This window comes from Canis lupus, chromosome 10 (assembly GCF_003254725.2).
Source record: "Canis lupus dingo isolate Sandy chromosome 10, ASM325472v2, whole genome shotgun sequence".
In the NCBI taxonomy this organism is placed as follows: Eukaryota; Metazoa; Chordata; class Mammalia; order Carnivora; family Canidae; genus Canis; species Canis lupus.
Genome location: NC_064252.1, coordinates 56,648,256 through 56,666,093, shown reverse-complemented (window position 1 = coordinate 56,666,093; position 17,838 = coordinate 56,648,256). Strand labels below are relative to the sequence as shown.

The 17,838-nt window shown below is 37.4% G+C and overlaps 1 protein-coding gene across 6 annotated transcripts in view; it reads right to left on the bottom strand.

The window, feature by feature from the left end:
- The window catches only part of EML6 (EMAP like 6), a 269,805-nt gene that overhangs the window by 163,815 nt on the left and 88,152 nt on the right, over window positions 1-17,838 (bottom strand). The window lies entirely within an intron of this gene.

Sequence of the window (17,838 nt, the reverse complement as noted above, 5' to 3'; positions counted from 1 at the left end):
GGCAGAAGGAGGGAGAGCCCAACAGGGAACCTGGAGATCATGACCCAAGAAATCAGGAGTCTGGTGCCCAGCCCAACTGACTGAGCCACGCAGGCACCCCTCCCCGATTTTACTTTTTAAAGCCTCATTTCATTTTGCCCAGGCTGCTTCAGTGATTCTCTCAGTAATAAATTAATGTTATTGTCTCTTTTTTAAAGTAGTCTCACCAGGAAAGTGTGAAAGCTTTCTCCCTGCTTATCCTACAGATAACACTGAAAGAAACTTCCCAATGTTGGAGATATAAGTGCATCCAGGTGATTGGGCTGAACTGTCTGAGAGCAGTGGGAAGGCAGCTGCTTGCTGGGCTGGAGAGGGAGTGGCCAGCCTCAGTGGATATGCACCAGAGGAAGAAAAGGCAAAGGAAGGCTTTATTTGAATGCATTAGCCTGGAGATAGTGTGGCCACAGATGGAGGTGGCTGTGCTCAGGGCCTTATCCCCCAGGACACCCTTAGCACTAGAGTGCCATCACCAGTACTGGGACCTTATCTGATACCACCAAGGGGGAGGGCCCTGCCTTTCAGGTGGGCCTGGGGAGGATGAATGAAGTGATGGCAATGTGGACAGACCACCAATGGTCCATTGCCATGTTCCTGACCTGTGTGAGCCTGAGGGTACCTGTATGGTTGAGCATGGAGGTTCCTCAAGTTGGACTCCTTAACCTTGATGAGTGGTACATCTAATAGGAATTAATGTGATTTAGAAAAATGAAGAAATGCAATATATCTTACCTGCTTCATACCACCATACCTGTATTGGTATGGAAATATATTCTAGTAATACTTTAATACCACACTGAAGAATGGCTCAAGAGCATAGTGGTTTTGCTGCCTGGTATCAAAGCGTGCAGTGGCATGCTGAAGCCAGCTCAGACTGACCAGCAAGAACTGTTGAATTTTAGCAATTTTGAGAATCAATTGTTAAATGCAACCACTCTCAAATATTAAATTATATCAACTTACCACTAAAAAAGGCATACTAAAACTCATTACTTCCTAATGATTTTACTACATTTGACTATTATCTTGAGGTTATTTACCATTCTCCTCTCTCTATGATAGAAGTACTATAGAATGATGTGCTACTACACATCTTTTTTGAACTCTGTTTTCAATACTATCACATTAGTGGTTTGAAATCAGCCATTGTGGGAGTATTTACATCATGGAAATCAACCAACTACAAATAAAGGCTTGATGTATTGTTTTGTTGGTTGTCCACACTTAAGACATACAAGGATAAAATGTTAATAATGCAGAATAAACTTATTAAGGGTATCATGTCTATAGCTGTTATATTATGAATAACACAAAAAAATGAGAAAATATTCCTCCAATATACAAAAAATACCATTGAGGTCAGCAGAGAAATTGCTTACATCATTGGCAAATGATTAAAGTTCTAATATATATCTTTATTGTCTTGGTAATAAATCGAAAATACCAACATTCATGTCAAAACTACACTCATTTGTCAATGATGTGAGGGACTTCTTTTCTGAACCAGAGAGTAATCAAGCATTCATTCCTTGTCTGATTTTGTCAGATCATAGTTGAACTGCAACCAAAGTTTGGCCACAGATACATGAGTTCAACAAAAATCAATGAAAGCATTCTATGAGAATCGATTGGCTGTGTAGAATTTACAATAGAGTGTTATTTTTTTTATTATTTGTAAATTGTGTGCCACCCATCATTTATACCAGTAAAATTTATCACAAACCTTTGAGGGTATATGTCGGTTATTAAACAGGCATCAGTACATCACTGAAGCTTATCTCCTCTACTTACTGGCACAAAATAGTTTCTCACAAATCATTTCAGCAAATTACTCAATGTCTATGTGGCCCTGTTTCTCTCCCGTAGAAGAAGAAGAATAGTACCTACCTGAAAGAAGGTAGGTATAATTGTGAGGGTTTAATAAATCCTAAGGCAGCTATTAAAACAGTAATGCTTAAAACCTAGTGAGCATTATACAGGTGTCATCATTATTAATTAATTGCCATGTGATAGAATCTGCTCAAAACAAATATATATGAAACCCACCCACCCTTCACCCCTGAGGATTGACATTCTAAGCCAAGGAAACTCACCTCCACAGAGTTATTGTGAACTAAGCTTCAAAATTTTAAAATAAGACTACCCTCTGAGAATTAAACTGTTAAGAACCACATGAAATGGACAGGATTGGTTATCTAAAGAAGCTATGCTAAGGAGAAAATATCCTAGGCAAGAACAGGATTTGGAAATCTAACCCAGTCACGATTGATGGTGAGAGAATTTGGACTCCACTACTGGAATCAATACATCTGAGTAAAAATGTTAATAGAAGGGAGAGCTCTGTGTGAAGCCTTTATAGAAAAGAGTCAGATTGAAGACAGTATAGTATGGTATAAGGATAGACATATAGATTGATGGAACAGAATTGAGTCTAGAAACAGACCCGCACTTTTATGCTCCATTGATTTCCAACAAAGGTGTTAAGGTAAATCAAAGGGAGAAGGATAGTTTTTTCAACAATTAGACATCTGCATGGAGAAAATGAACCTCAACATCTACATCTCATCATCCACGGAAATTATCTCAAATGACCAGAGATCTTAGTATAAGAGCTAAAAGTATACAACTGGTAGAAAAAAAACACAATCAAACCTTTGTGACCTTTGAAAGACAATGTTTCTTAGAGAAGAAACAAAAAACACAAGTCATAAAAGAAAAAAAAAGTGGTAAACTGGACTTCAAAATTAGAACTGCTCATTGAAAGATACCATTAGGAAAAAAAAAAAGGCAAGCCATAGACTGGTAAAGAAAATTCACAAAGGATTTTTGCTCTCAATACATAAAGGATGCTTACAATTCAATAGTAAGAAAACAACCAAATTAAAAATATGGCCAAAAGACTTAAACATTGTCAAAGACAACTATAATTTTAAAAAGTGACATCCCAGGTGTTGCTGAGGATATAGAGCAATCACAATGTACATACCTTGCTGATGGGAAGGTAAAATGACATGTCACTCTGGAAAGTATTTGGCAGTTTCTTATAAAGTTAAATTATATACTTATTATGTGATCTAGCAATTCCATTCCTAGACACCCAAGAGAAAAAATATGTCTAACCTATATAACCTATATACAAATGTTCACAGCAGCTTTATTTATAAAGCAAAAAACTGAAAATAATGTAAACGGCCATTAACAGGTGAATGGATAAAGAAATTATTATGTATTCATACAGTGGAATTGTTCTCATGAATAAAAAGGAATGAACTACTGATACACACATCAACATGGATGACTCAAAAACATACTGAAGAAAGAATCCTAGAGAATTCGGTGGAATGTTCATGTCCAATACTTCACCATACAAATGTGGGAGTCATGAGATGCTGTCCAGAGTTGATGACTCCAAAAACAGAGGTATAAAAATATAACTTAGAGTGACAAAGGTAAATGTTAAGGGAATTACAAATAATGAAATAGCCCTTTGGGGAAGAGAAGGAAAGGAAAGGAAGAATGGCATATGTAAACTACATCCTTAAGTATCTTAGAAGGAAGTCAATCATGGATTGGATTCTAAAATGGATTAATCACAAAATAGCGATTAATCACAAAATAGCAATTAATCATACTGGTTTGAGATGTGAAGGTAACCACCTGGGGAAAAAAAAAAAAAAACAGTCCTAAGAATTAAAAGTGTTCCTTTGGAAAGTAGATTGGGAATGGGAAAAGGTGGAACAGAGGCAGTTTTTCATTATATAAAGCCTTCAGGAATCTTTGGTTTGTGTATCTATATTGCTTTGATACAAATATAAAAATTAAAGCAAATAAAAACAAAAAATAGTTACAGAGAAATAAAAATTGACTCAGTTATGCAAAAAAGAATGTATCTGGTGGTTTATATGTCTTCCACAGGCAGGAAGTAGGAAGGGATATCTGATGACTATATCAGATTTATCAACCCCCAGATGTTCTCATCAAGTACAATTGTTACTGATAAAATAAATTTGATCAGCATGGCTTGTCTTACAATTCATTCTTTGAAAAAGGAGAAATACTGCCTTAAGACTGTAACACAACAATTTGGTAATGAGAAGGTTCACTAATGAAAGGGGTCTATGTGAAACCCAGCTTTCTGAAGCTATTCATCTTGTTTTTTCCTCTTCAAACAAGGAGCATGACTCAAGCATTGAGGGCTATATTTGGCAGAAGTCCTGTTAATTTAGGATAATTAAATATGCCAGTCATGTGTTTCAGTAAGGTCTGATTAAATACTTTAGAGAAGTCATTAGTGAATCCATCTGGTCTAGTGGCTTTGCCAGATGGCAAAATGTTACTACCTCTATCTGTTCTGCTCTTGGAATATTCTAATTCTATTGTAAAATAGGATGCAGTTATTTTCAGGGTAAGTCTTATTTCCTGGTTTATATTCCCAAGGGATCTGGAAGGTGGAAGGCAAGCTTCACAACTATGTTAACACCATGCCAACGAGCCACAAGATCTCAAGGCAGTATTATATGGCCTCTTATCCCACTCCTGAATTCTAAGTGATTTTGTTATTTCCATTTCCTAAAAACGTTCTACATCAAACATTTCAGATGGTGCTCCATTTGTTACTGGAGAGTCAGAACCACAGGGAGAGGTAACCAGCTGTATTTCACACCTATGAGATTATAATACTCCATGATGTGAAAAACCCTAGAAGTACCTCCTCTGTGTGGATAGTCATCTAAATGGCAAAGTGGCCGGTTTTGATTTTTTTAAATTACAGAGTTGCACAACTCTGTGGGAGTGCCATAAAATGACTATCTTAAAATTGTTCTGGTTCTTTGACCATGCAGAGTTAACCTGACTTGCTAATTCGCTAATCAGCTGGATCAAAATGCAAGGTATTCTCCAATGCATTGACAATGGCATACCAGTTGGTGTCTAAGGTAAACGCTTAAACCCAAGTCATCACTGAGGACTTGGAGCTGCTAGAGGAGGATTTGGGTGGCATGATGAAGATACAAAGCAAAGATAAAGCTAGAAAAGAGCCCCAAATTTTATTGCCACTCTCAACCTCAAGTCTATTCTAAGGCTAAGCATTAGGTTCAGCTGAAGCCCCACTCTCTCCTAATAAAGGCCAGATTTGTATATCTAATAACTTAGTTGACTGTGATCAGAATTTATATTTATGGAACTGCTGCTTCCAAACCACCCCCTGAGCATCTGGGAACTAGGGGTACCATCACTACAGCAACTCTTGCACTTAGAGCTTTGGTTTTATTTTATTTTGCTCTTGGTTGACAGCACCTCCCTTTTTGTTTTGTTTTGTTTTTTTTCCTTTTCCTTCCCCTCTTTTCCTCCCTTTCGAGTTTTTCTCTGTCTTTACATTGGGGTGTTATATTTTTTCCAGCATTTCTGTGTGTTTGGAGAGGAGCAGGATGGATGGGAAGGTATGCATCTGTCATCTCAGTCCCATATGTTTGCCAGAACTAGAAGTCAACACTTGACTCTTGACCAACACCCTCAATTCTGAACAGCTGGAATTCAATCATTGTAACAATAACACTGAACTTGGCATAATGACTAATTAAAATCTTTTTAAGATCCATACGTGCAAGGATATTTGTTTCTACCGAGATGGTTTACAAAGGAATGTCCCCTCCCACTACCATTATCCCTCATCACCACAGACACCTTCAATGCAACGTGGGCAATTTGGAAAGATCAAAATATGATGCAGGATCATCTGTCTTTGAATCACTTGTGTCCTATGGTAAAGCAAGAATATGTGATCCCAGAGGCCCAGGGAGAAGGGGCCAGAATAAGCAAACTGGCTTTTTCATGGGGGAATGAATTAGTATTTTTAAAAGGGTGATTACCATAAGAAACTGCTGAGCAAGTACCTGGCACCTGTGCCCTTAGTAGACCAGGTGCCAAAGAGTGCTATTAGACCTCCAGGCTCTAAGGGCAAAAACTAGTTATAACTTGGACTCTGCTATGCCAAAAGAGAGGAAGAGTGCTCTTCTCATGACTGGCTTTCAAAAGACTGACAACAGCCAACCTCAGAAATATCTCTTGCGATGTCCCTTCCTTTACTGGTTGTTTTTGTTTTGCTTTTTTGTTTTTGTAGTTTTCTTGGACTGCTTGATCTAACAACCACAGAAAGGAGAGCCAGTATCTCCCACTGATTGTGAATGGATCAATTTCTCCAATTAAGTCTGTTGAGTTTGGCTTTTTATTTTTTAGGCTATGTTATTAGGTACAGACAAGCTTAGAACTTTTTATTTTCCTGGTAGGTAAACAACTTTATTATCATGTAGCTACTTTCTTTAGCCCTAGTATCTGGTTATGTTTTAAATTCTATTTTGTAAAATATTAATTGAGCTATATAGGCTTCCTTTTGGCTAGAATTTACCCAGTATATCTTTCTGATCTTCTTATTGTCCATCTTTCTGCACTCTTAACTGTTAGGGGTATCTCTAACAAAATGATGTAGCTGAGGGGTGCCTAGGGGGCTCAGTTGGTTAAGCATATCTGCCTTTGGCTCAGGGCATGATCTTGGATCCTGGGTTTGAGCCTCGAGTCAGGCTCCCTACTCAGTGGGGAGTCTGCTTCTCCATCACCCTTTGCCCACCTCCCAATGCTCGCTCGCTCGCTCTCAAATAAATAAATAAGTAAAATCTTTTAAAAAAAAAATACATAGCTGGACTTTTTAAATCCCAAGTGAAAATCTGTAGCTATTAACTAGAGAGTACAATTTATTTATACTTTATGTAACCACTGAGATATTTGGATTTATTTCTGCCATTTATTTCATGCATTATTCATCCTGTTTTTTGTTTTCTGGGTTTTGTTCTCTTTTTAATTCTTTTTTTCATTTCTTTTTTTTCATTCTTCTTTTCCATTTTTTAAAAATTATTGGGTCTTCTATTATTTTATTGCAGATTAATCTAGAAATGTTAACATGCATTCTTACAAAAATCTAAAGTTAAGAGTTATCTGTAACTTCTTCTTTAACCACATAAGAGCTTGAGAACACTTTTTAATTCCTATCTGTCCTGGCTCACATCACAGTCTAATTTTACCATTACTTTAGTATTTTTTTTAACTTACAAAGTTAGACATTATTATTATTATTTCATGCAGTTAATGTTTAGTTATCTATACATTTATCAATTATTTTGCTCTCATTTCTCCTGCCTCACACATTTCAGTCTCAGACATTCTTTCCATCTTAAGTATATCTCTTATATTCCTTTAGTGGAGGTCTGAAAAAGTTCTTGGATTACCTGAAAATGTCTTTTATTTTGTTCCTGTTCTTGAAATACAGTCTCATCTGATACATAATTCTAATATGATTCCTCACACTATTCTCCACATTTCTAAAACTTTCTGTCCTCGACCATTTATTCAGAAATACCTTCTTTTCTTCAGTTATGTTTATTTCAAAATTCTAATCAATTCTTCTTCAAATCTTATTTTAAATAGTGTCTTGCTCTTAATCTGTATTTAATTTCTTATCTTAGTTCTTTAAACATATTAATCATACTCATTTTCAATATCCAAAGTCTTCATGGACCTGATTTTGTTCCGTACATTTTCCTGTCTCGGGAAAATTTTCTCATATATATTGTGATTTTTTTTCTTTTTTTACTGAAGTCTCATGCTTCTCGGAATTTTATCTGTGGGAATTCTTTGAGACTCAGGAAAAAAGTATACATTCCTCTGTAGGACTTGTACTTGATTCTGTGCACACTTGGGCATACCATGTGCAAGGATCATTGTGTGAAGTCTTGTCAGACCACACAAGCAGAGTGAATCTGTGCTTGAAGCCTATATGAGAGCTGTTGTGTGATCATAAACTTTCAAAAAGGAGATTTTATTTCCCTCTTCCTTATTAATGTCTTATGTCTTATACAAGGGAGTCGCTTTGTTTTGTTTCTAGTTTACTGTTAAAATGTAGGTCCAGGTCTTTAGAGTTCTAGCTATACCAGCATCTACTATTAGACCATTTTTTTACCTCTGTCACCAACACCCCATGAGGTCATCCAAATGGAAGGTCAGAAACAGCAGAGGTTAGTACATGCCCCAGAGCAAAAATCATCTTGAATACTGACTGATTTCTCTGGGTCTCAACCTTCACTGCATTTTTGGCTCTAAGCATTCCTTGACTTACCAGCTTATTCAGAAATACATTTTAAATTATATTTTAAATATTTTATCCAGCATTTCTAATTATTCTCAGTGGGAGAGTTGTTCAAGTTATCTGATCTTGCACATTTCTAAAAATATGAACTCTGTCCCTTCTTCTACAGTCTCACTACTACTGCTTTGAGTTAGCCCCCTTGCTAGTGTTTAGAAAGCACTTCATAATCCTTCAATGCACTTAACCACAGTCTATCTAGCATCATGATTGGGCTTGTTTTATTTTTTTATTTTTTTGATTGGGCTTGTTTTAAACATCCATCTCATATTGTGAGCTATACAAGGATAGCCTGATTTAATGATTATTTCCCAATGCCACCATCTACCACACATACACAAGCACACAAACGCACACACATTAAACACACACACTCATCCACCTACCTTCATACACACCAGCCTTACATATTCTTATCCACACACACAATACATACCATTGTGCCTTGCACAGAAAACACTCACAATAGACTTAGGTGAATCACATTTTATTTTCATATTTTAAACTTTTGATGTCCAACTTATATCTAGATCATTGTTTTTGTATACTTTGTGATTTCTAGATTTGGTGATCATCTGAGTTCTCATTCTGAGTACATGTTGTGATTTCATTGATTTCTGCTCCTGATCTATGACCCTGGATGGAGGAAGTGTGTGTGATGGATAAAAACTCTAACTTTGGAATCCTAAAGACTTGCATTTGGTTTGAATCTCAACCTTATTTCAATTTACTGACTGTAGGAATGACAAAAGTTAAGTAATATCTCTGGGCCTCAAGTTTCTTATCTGCGGAATGGAGTAAATGTAAACATTTAGCACAAGGTCTTGGACTCAATGAGACCTCAACAAATAGAAGCTATAAGGCACAAGGCCTTTAGCATGACAACTAAAATTATTTATTACCAAGCGAACTAAATTTAAAACCTTAAACATGTGAGATAAGTTACTTATTTTGATTTTTAGATATGGAAAATAAAACTGAAATGCTTATCTTTGTCTCATTCTTTCTCTTCTTGGGGTCACTAGTTACCATTCTACTGTATTTTCAAAGAATGTTAGACTAAAATCCCTGCCCTCTTGTAGTTGTTTTCTCATCAGTGACACTAGATCAGCACAGTGCCTGGCACCTAAAGGATGCTTTATAAATAATTGTTGAATTGGTAAATAAGTCAACACACATAGCTCTGAATGTCTGAATAAGAGGAAGACAGGTGAAGGAACACATTGAATGATATAGGCAGCCTTCATGCATATAATTTACATCACAAACTCTGTAGAGAAGAAAAATCATGAAAAATGCAGTTTGTACTCGACATTAATAGTTTCCCAAAAATATTTATCTAAAATTATCCAGAAGATTAAAATCCAATTCCACAAGTGCCATTCTGGCATAACATTTTAATTCATAGAGTCGCATGCTTTTCTAACTAAATTAGGTACAAAATTAAAAATAACCACATTTGTGATACTGGTTTTGAAAAATTACACATTAGATTCCTTATAATAGTTTGTATAGCAAAAATGTTAAACAGAAATGAAGAAAGGGTCTTTAAAAGCCAAGAACACAGCAAACAAGCCTAATTCAAGGTCACTGATTTTCCTTTGTGTTTTAGTTCAGCACAAATGGTTCAGCAAGGAGAAAAGGAGCTTTATCTATATCCTATTATTTCATAAAAAGGACGAGCATGCCCTCCTCAGAGCAGAAGCATGACATCACACTGGGGAGTCAGGCATGAATAAATTCTCCCTTTAAAAGAAGGCTCCATCCAGAGACAGAAATTCATGCAAGCAGCATTTTAGTGTCCAGGCCAACCTCGCCCATTTGCATTACTTCACATTCTCAGACATGTCATAATAAATGATTTTCAACTCTAATGGGAAGTTTTTACAGAGCAAAAATTAATGTCTAGGGTTAAGTAAATCCAAGAAAACAAAGTATATGAAAGAAAACTATTTAGGCTTCATAACCTTTAATGCAATGGGAGTCACCTGTCAGCTCCTGTTTGAGTCTTTGCCCATGTGGTCAAATTTAACCCTCAAGAAGGGCCTCGCTAGTCTGGAACTGAGGGTCCTACACACATACTATGTAGACATAAATTAAACCCTCCACCTCGCCTCGCATTGCCCCATGTCTGATTTCACCCGATAAAGATAAAAAGTTTAAGAATTGCTTGAGGCCAAAAAATGTACCCTCTGTCCAGAATGGTGGTTCATCCATGTCCCCATCCAAGTATCTGATATGCTAGGGGGTGCAGTGAGAATGCACGGAATGCAGGCTATGTCAATGGGCCCAGAAAAAAATTTACCATCTTGGAGGGCAGTGTGGTCCATGAGCCTCTAAGCCAATTTATACTAGTTTTAGGAATAATATAAAAACATGCATGTAGTGGGGGGTCTCTGAACACAGTGATAATTTTAGGACATGTTTGATGATAAGAAATGTCCATAGTTTTAAAACAGTTACTCCCCAAAAAATTCTGGCTAAAGTGTACTCCTTAATTTAAGCTTATTTTAATGGAATAGTAGGTGATACCTTTAACACCTAAGTCCTGAGCTATTTGATCTTTCTTGGCAGCTATCTGACCCTTCTTTTTTTAAAAAAAATATTTTATTTATTTATTCATGAGAGACACAGAGAAAGAGAGGCAGAGACATAGGCAGAGGGAGAATCAGGTTCCCTGTGGGGAGCCCAATCTGGGGCTCAATCCCAGGACCCCGGGATTATGCCCTGAACCAAAGGCAGATGCTCAACCACTGAGTCACCCAGGCATCCCTGATCCTCCTTTAATCACAAAAAAAATAAGGTACAGAGTGGCTAGGTGTTGTTCCCAGAATCTCCCAGTTAGTGGCAAAGCTCTACATCAGCTTGACCTCTAGATCGTTAGATCAGCTTCCTTGCTGCCCTAAAAAAAAAAAAAAAAAAAAAAAAATGCTGGATTTCAAATGAATAACAAGTTCTCTGGAGAAAGGTACCACACAAATAACCAGATTGTGAGCAAAGGACCTGACCCAGTAACAGTTAACAACCATTGTTTTTGTTAATCCTCAATTAATCCTTGGCTGATAGTTAATATGTTCTTACTTTGCAGATGGGGAAAGTAAGGCTCAAAATATGAAGTGATTTGTCTAAGCTCAGTCCATAAAGGCAAATTATCCAAACATGACTAATATAAGCTTGCAAAGAATCAAGAAAGTCTTACTCAGATCCTTTGGGCTAATGTAAGCCAGATTTTTATCTCAAAAGGAAAAAAACAATTAAGTCTTTAATGTGCGCCAGTAGTTTGCTGGGCATTTTGACATTGACTACCCTTTTAAAGAAGTTCTAGTAGATCCGAGAGCACCATTTAATAAGGACCTGCGTGAAGATTCAAAGGAAGGTTTGCCTGATTCTGAAAATTTAAAGCCAATTCATTTTACCTCTCTAATACCAGTTTCCTTTCCACTATACCAGGAGCCAGTAGACCTTTTCTTTAGAGTAGTAATAAAGAGCTTAGTCTTTCAAGGCCATAGCATCTCTGTGGCAACTACTCGACTCTTCAACTCTGCCTTAGAAGTGCGAAAGCAGCCATGGACAACATGTAAATGAATGAATACATCTGTGTTCCGGTAAAACTACTTATGGACAGTAAAATTTTCATATGTATTGAAATATCATTCTTCCTCCTACCTGTCAGAATGGTTAAAATTAACAACACAGGAGGCAGTAGGTGTTGGTGAAGATGTGGAGAAAGGAGAATCCTCTTGCACTGTAGGTATAGCTACTCTGGAGAACAGTATGGCAGTTCCTCAAAATGCTAAAAATAGAACTACCCTATGATCCAGCAATTTCACTACTAGGTATTTACCCAAAGGATACAAAAATACACATTCAAAGGAGTACACGCACCCCAATGTTTATAGCAGCATTATCAATAATAGCCAAACTATGGAAAGAGCCCAAATGCCCATCCACTAACAAATGGATAAAGAAGGTGTGGTGTGGTGTGTGTGTGTGTGTGTGTGTGTGTGTGTGTGTGTGTATACACCGGGATGGTACTCAGCTGTTAAAAAGAATGAAATCTTGTCATTTGCAATGATGTGGACACAGCTACAGTATATTATGCTAAGCAAAATAAGTCAGAGAAAGACAAATACCATAAGATTTCACTTATGTGAATTTAAGGAACAAAACAGATGAATATACAGGAAGGGGGAAAAGAGAGAGAGGGAAAAATAAATCACGAGAGACTTTTAACCCTAGAGAACAAACTGAGGGTTGATGGAGGGAAGTGGGGTGGGGGATGGGATATGAGTGTTGGGTGTTAGCTAAGGAGGGTACTTGTTATGATGAGCACTGTGTGTTATATGTAAATGATAAACCACTGAACTCTACTTCTGAAACCAATATTGAACCATATCATAACTAAGCAGGATTTAAATTTTTAAAAAATAAAGAAAGAAAAACAAAAGCAAAAAATAAAGTATACAAAATAAAAAGAACTTTAAAATGTAAAATCATTCTTAGCTCATGGGCCATACAAAAACAGGTAGCCAGCCAGATTTGGTCTGTGGGGTGTCATTTGCTAGTCTGTATTATACTATCCTTCTTTTAGTATCTACTGGATTCCAATAGCCAATTAAGAATCTAATTTGTCAAAAGATTAAAAATCCAGTTTTCAAAGGGTTATTTTACTTCTCAGCATCAAAATCCATAATTTTGATGTTGAGCATGTGGCTCACATGAGAAAATAACTTCTTTCTTTTTTATTACAAAATATTTCAAACATATATATATATATACTCATATGTATATATAAGGCATAGAAAATAAAATGAACACCATAGGCCCATTAGCAGTTTTAGAAATACATTACCAACAATGATGCTCCTAGTCACATTCTCCTCCCTTCCCAAGAAAATATCACTACCCTGAATTTTGTCTTTATCAAGCATTAGTCTTTTTAATATATAGTTTTATTATGCATGTATGCAGGATTGCATTTGAATTTTATTTAAATGGTGTGTTATTATAGGTATTCTAGGACTTGCTTTCTTTAATTCAATATTACATTGTGAGATTACATCCACATTTGGTATAACTGTACCCAAAAAAAAAAGAAGAAGAAGAAGAAAAGAAAAATGAAAGAAAGAAAGCAATCAATATGTCTCCCCACAGGAGAATGGGTAACAACATCATGGTATACAAAGTATGATTCAGGAGTAAATTTAAACAAAATGAAGCCAATAGATTTCTAAAACCAAATGGCCAGGGGCCCCATAGAAAAACTTTTGCCAGTCTTAAGGACTTGACCAGACTCCTCGGTTGAAAGCAAAGGATAGTACTCTCAGGCATGGGTTGTGAATGGATTCCAGGCAGAACCTTATTTCCAAAAAAAAGAGCAAAGGTGTATAAATGGAAGCAAAGAGGGAAAAAAAGTAAAAGGAAAAAAACAAAAACAATAGATTTCTAACTAAAAATATAAATAATCTAATGATATTTTAAAAGAAATGCCAAAATCCTTTAAATAAAAACAAATCTTCTGTGGAGTTACCAATCTCAAATATGATCTACATATATACAGTTCACTGATGAGGAGAGAAAGAGAGAGAGAGAGAGAGAGAGAGAGAAGCTACAAGTGAATTTGGAGAGTATAATGCTGGGGACAGCAGTTGTGGGTGGGGCAAATCTTCCCTCCTCTGGAAAAATGGACTTATAGAATTATGCCATGAAGGCCCAAATTCAGCTGCTCAGAAGGGACATTTGTGAATCATAGACATAACTGATTGAAACTCAAGTGATGTAAACCATTAGTCTTTTTTTCGAGCCAGTAAAATGAATAGGCCTATTAATGCTATTGAAACTGTACATTTATCTAATTAGAATGATTCAGGTCCTTTGCCTTTCTTTATAAAAAAAAATATGTCTACAAATTAATGTTAAAGCAGACATCTCACTAATAAATCTGGGGAAAATATCAGTACAACAATGTTGCATTAATGCATACTAAACTTTAAAATCACTGCAAATTACTGATTAACTTATAAATGAAAAAATGTACTTAGAAATAAAAAACAAGAGAATAAAATATGGCATGTACATCTTATAACTTCATGAAAAGCATGTTGGGATACATCCAAAACTTCAGGTGTCTTTCTAGAACCTGTCAGCCAATGTTAAAAAGCACAAAGCTGACACTCCCCAGTGACAGTATGGCATGACCCTGTGACAGACTTCATCTACTTCTATGGCTGCACCCTGGAGCTTTTCCCCTCTTTCCCAAATTTCTCTCCTTCTAAGATTCTGAAATAGGATATTTACCCCCAACATAATATTACACATATTCTAAATATAATATAATATCCTAAAATATCATTTACTCCCAGCTTTTCCCAAATCAGTGTCTTTCTCCAGGATTCTAGGAAGATTCAAGTAAAATTGTGTTGAGCACCTACTAGGTGCAGGGAAGTTAGAAGTGAACTCTCTACAGTGAGTTAGTTACAGAACCTCCCTTTTTTAGATTTTTTAAAAATTTATATATTCATGATAGACAGAGAGAGAAAGGAGGGGGGAGCAGAGACACAGGCAGAAGGAGAAGCAGGCCCCATGCCAGGAGCCCAACGCAGGACTCCATCCTGGGACTCCAGGATCACGCCCTAGGCCGACGGCAGGCGTTAAACCGCTGAGCCACCCAGGGATCCCTCAGAACCTGCCTTTAAGGCATTTATAACTCAGTAAGAAAGACATGCAGGTACGCAATGTATAAGATAGGGTAGGTTATGCTGCAGTAACCAAGAACCCTAAATTCTCAGTGGCTCAGTCCTTCCTCATGCCATACAGCTACTCTGAGCCTGCAGACGGGCTCTCCCAGGAGCCCAGACTGGTGGAGTGGTCACTATCTCGAACATGCTAGAGCAGAAAAAGCATGGTGAAGTACACACTGGCTTTTAAAGCTTACACAGGGATCCCTGGGCGGCGCAGCGGTTTGGCGCCTGCCTTTGGCCTGGGGCGCGATCCTGGAGACCTGGGATCGGATCCCACGTCGGGCTCCCTGCATGGAGCCTGCTTCTCCCTTTGCCTGTGTCTCTGCCTCTCTCTCTCTCTCTCTCTCTCTGACTATCATGAATAAATAAATAAAATCTTTAAAAAATAAATAAATAAATAAATAAAGCTTACACAACACATTACCACCTCTACTCATATTTCATTGGCTAACTCAAGTCACATGGCCACACCTAACGCTAAGAGGGTGGGGACGTGCAATGGGACTTTGGGCTGGGAAGGAGAGACAGCTGGAATATCTGTGAATAGCATTAAGGACAACACAGGAACCCATGGCTGTATAATAAAAGGAAGAATAATCGAAGTGTCGAATGGTGCTGGAGAATAGAAGGATGATTAAATCTGACTGGGAGGGAGAGGTTTTTAAGACCCTTGGCACTTATGCTGGACCTAGGATGACTGTAGGTGTGGGAAGACAATTGAGGGTGAAAAGCAAGAAAAGCAAAAGTGCTGAGTTATGTACCTATAGGGGGTGTCCAGAGTGTCCAGGAAATGAGAACCAGGAAGTATCTAAAAAGTTCACATGAAAATAAAAAGTTCACATGGACGTAGGACAAAGAGGAACTGAAACAGTAGAACCATACTGAGCATAAATGCTATGCTGACAAATTTCAATTCAGAAAGCAGGAAACCACTGAAAAATATTTTGTGCATTAATAACAATATTTAAACAGCTTGATACGTTTTTAAGTGATATTATCTACCTTTATCCCTCACACCACCCCAGATAGATATACTCACTATAAATAAATATGAGGACAATGAGACCTAGATCACAGTACAGGTCAGGAGGAGGCTCAGATTCAAATCTCACGCTGTATTCATTAAATCACATTACCAAGACATGACTGAACTGTTTTTTACTCATTCATTCATTCATTCATTCAACAAGTATTTACTGAATGCCACTGTGGGAGGTGCTAGGGATATACTGATGACAGGATGGTCTGTAATTTCACATCATTTAAAGTATCCTTTAGGAGACAAACAAGCAAAAACAGTGAGTTATGAGCTGCATCAGAAGCACAGAACAGAGAAGCAAGAGAGGAGATGCTGAGGCCTTTCAGAAAGCTACTGAGAAATGAGTAGCATTTCAGCAACTCAGCTACTGAGCTGCTGTTCAACAGGTATACAGTTTCAGTTATGCACGATGAATAAATTCTAGAGACGTACTGGACAACACTGTGCCTACAATACTGTAATGTACACTTAAAAATGTGTGCAGGAGGGATGCCTGGGTGGCTAAGTTGGTTAAGGGTCCAATTCTTGATTTGGGCTCACGTCACAATCTCAGAGTCATGGGATCAAGCCCCACACGGGGCTCAGCACTCAGTGGGAAGTCTATTGGAGATTCTCGTCTCCCTCTCCCTCAGCCTCTGCCCCTCCCCCTAAAAATAAAATAAATAAAATCTCTAAAAATAAATCTTTTTTAAAAATCTTTTTTAAAAATAAATCTCTCAAAAAAAACCTTTTAAAAAATTGTTAAGGAGGTAGATCTCATGTAAGTGTCCTTTACCACAATTTTAAAAAATAATTTATTTTAAAAAGCTATTTGGAAGCCACTGAACCAGGGCAGTATGAAAAGAGACACAAAAGAATCTACAGGGCTGAGTGAAGTAAGTCAGTCGGAGAAGGACAAACATTATATGTTCTCATTCATTTGGGGAATATAAATAATAGTGAAAGGGAAAATAAGGGAAGGGAGAAGAAATGTGTGGGAAATATCAGAAAGGGAGACAGAACGTAAAGACTGCTAACTCTGGGAAACGAACTAGGGGTGGTAGAAGGGGAGGAGGGCGGGGGGTGGGAGTGAATGGGTGACGGGCACTGGGTATTATTCTGTATGTTAGTAAATTGAACACCAATAAAAAAAAAAATAAAAAATAAATAAAAAAAAATGAAAAAAAAAAAAAAAAAAAAAAAAAAAAAAAAAAAAAAGAATCTACAGGTAGGGAGGCAAACCTTGGAGATGGGATCAGCAGGCTGACAAAATAGCAGGAGCAGTGCATGGGACAGGAGCATAGCTTTCCAGGTGAGACTGGGAAAGAACCCAGGAAGGAAGCCAATGGGGAGAGATAATGAACTGTAGGCAGGGACCATGCCTCGTGTGTTAACTGTGCCTGAAACACAGTGGGGTCTGATGAGAAACTGCTCAAGTACTAAATACTTCCATTTTGGATAGACTGAGCTCTGGGCAGCTTCAGATGGCCTAGTAAATGTAGGGAATCTCAGTCCGGTGCTCTGGAGAGAGGTGAAGGCTAAAGACATGGATTTGGAAGTTACACCAGTGCCAAAGCCAAAGGGTATGTCTTTGGTCTCACCCAGCCTTGCCTTCCCAGTTTTGGCATTCTTGGTGATGTCCACATTCCTGGGTTTGCTTCTCTCCTTTGTGGTTATCCTTAATATATCCTCATAAGTTATTCCACAACATATACTCTCTTTCTGACTACAGGAGACCTCAGATCACTGTTCTTTCAATCCACACACTTTTGCTACCCACTGAGGCATTCTGGTTCTGGAGCATGTTCTTTGTCATTAAGCCAGGAAGATGATGATATTGAAATGACAGTGGG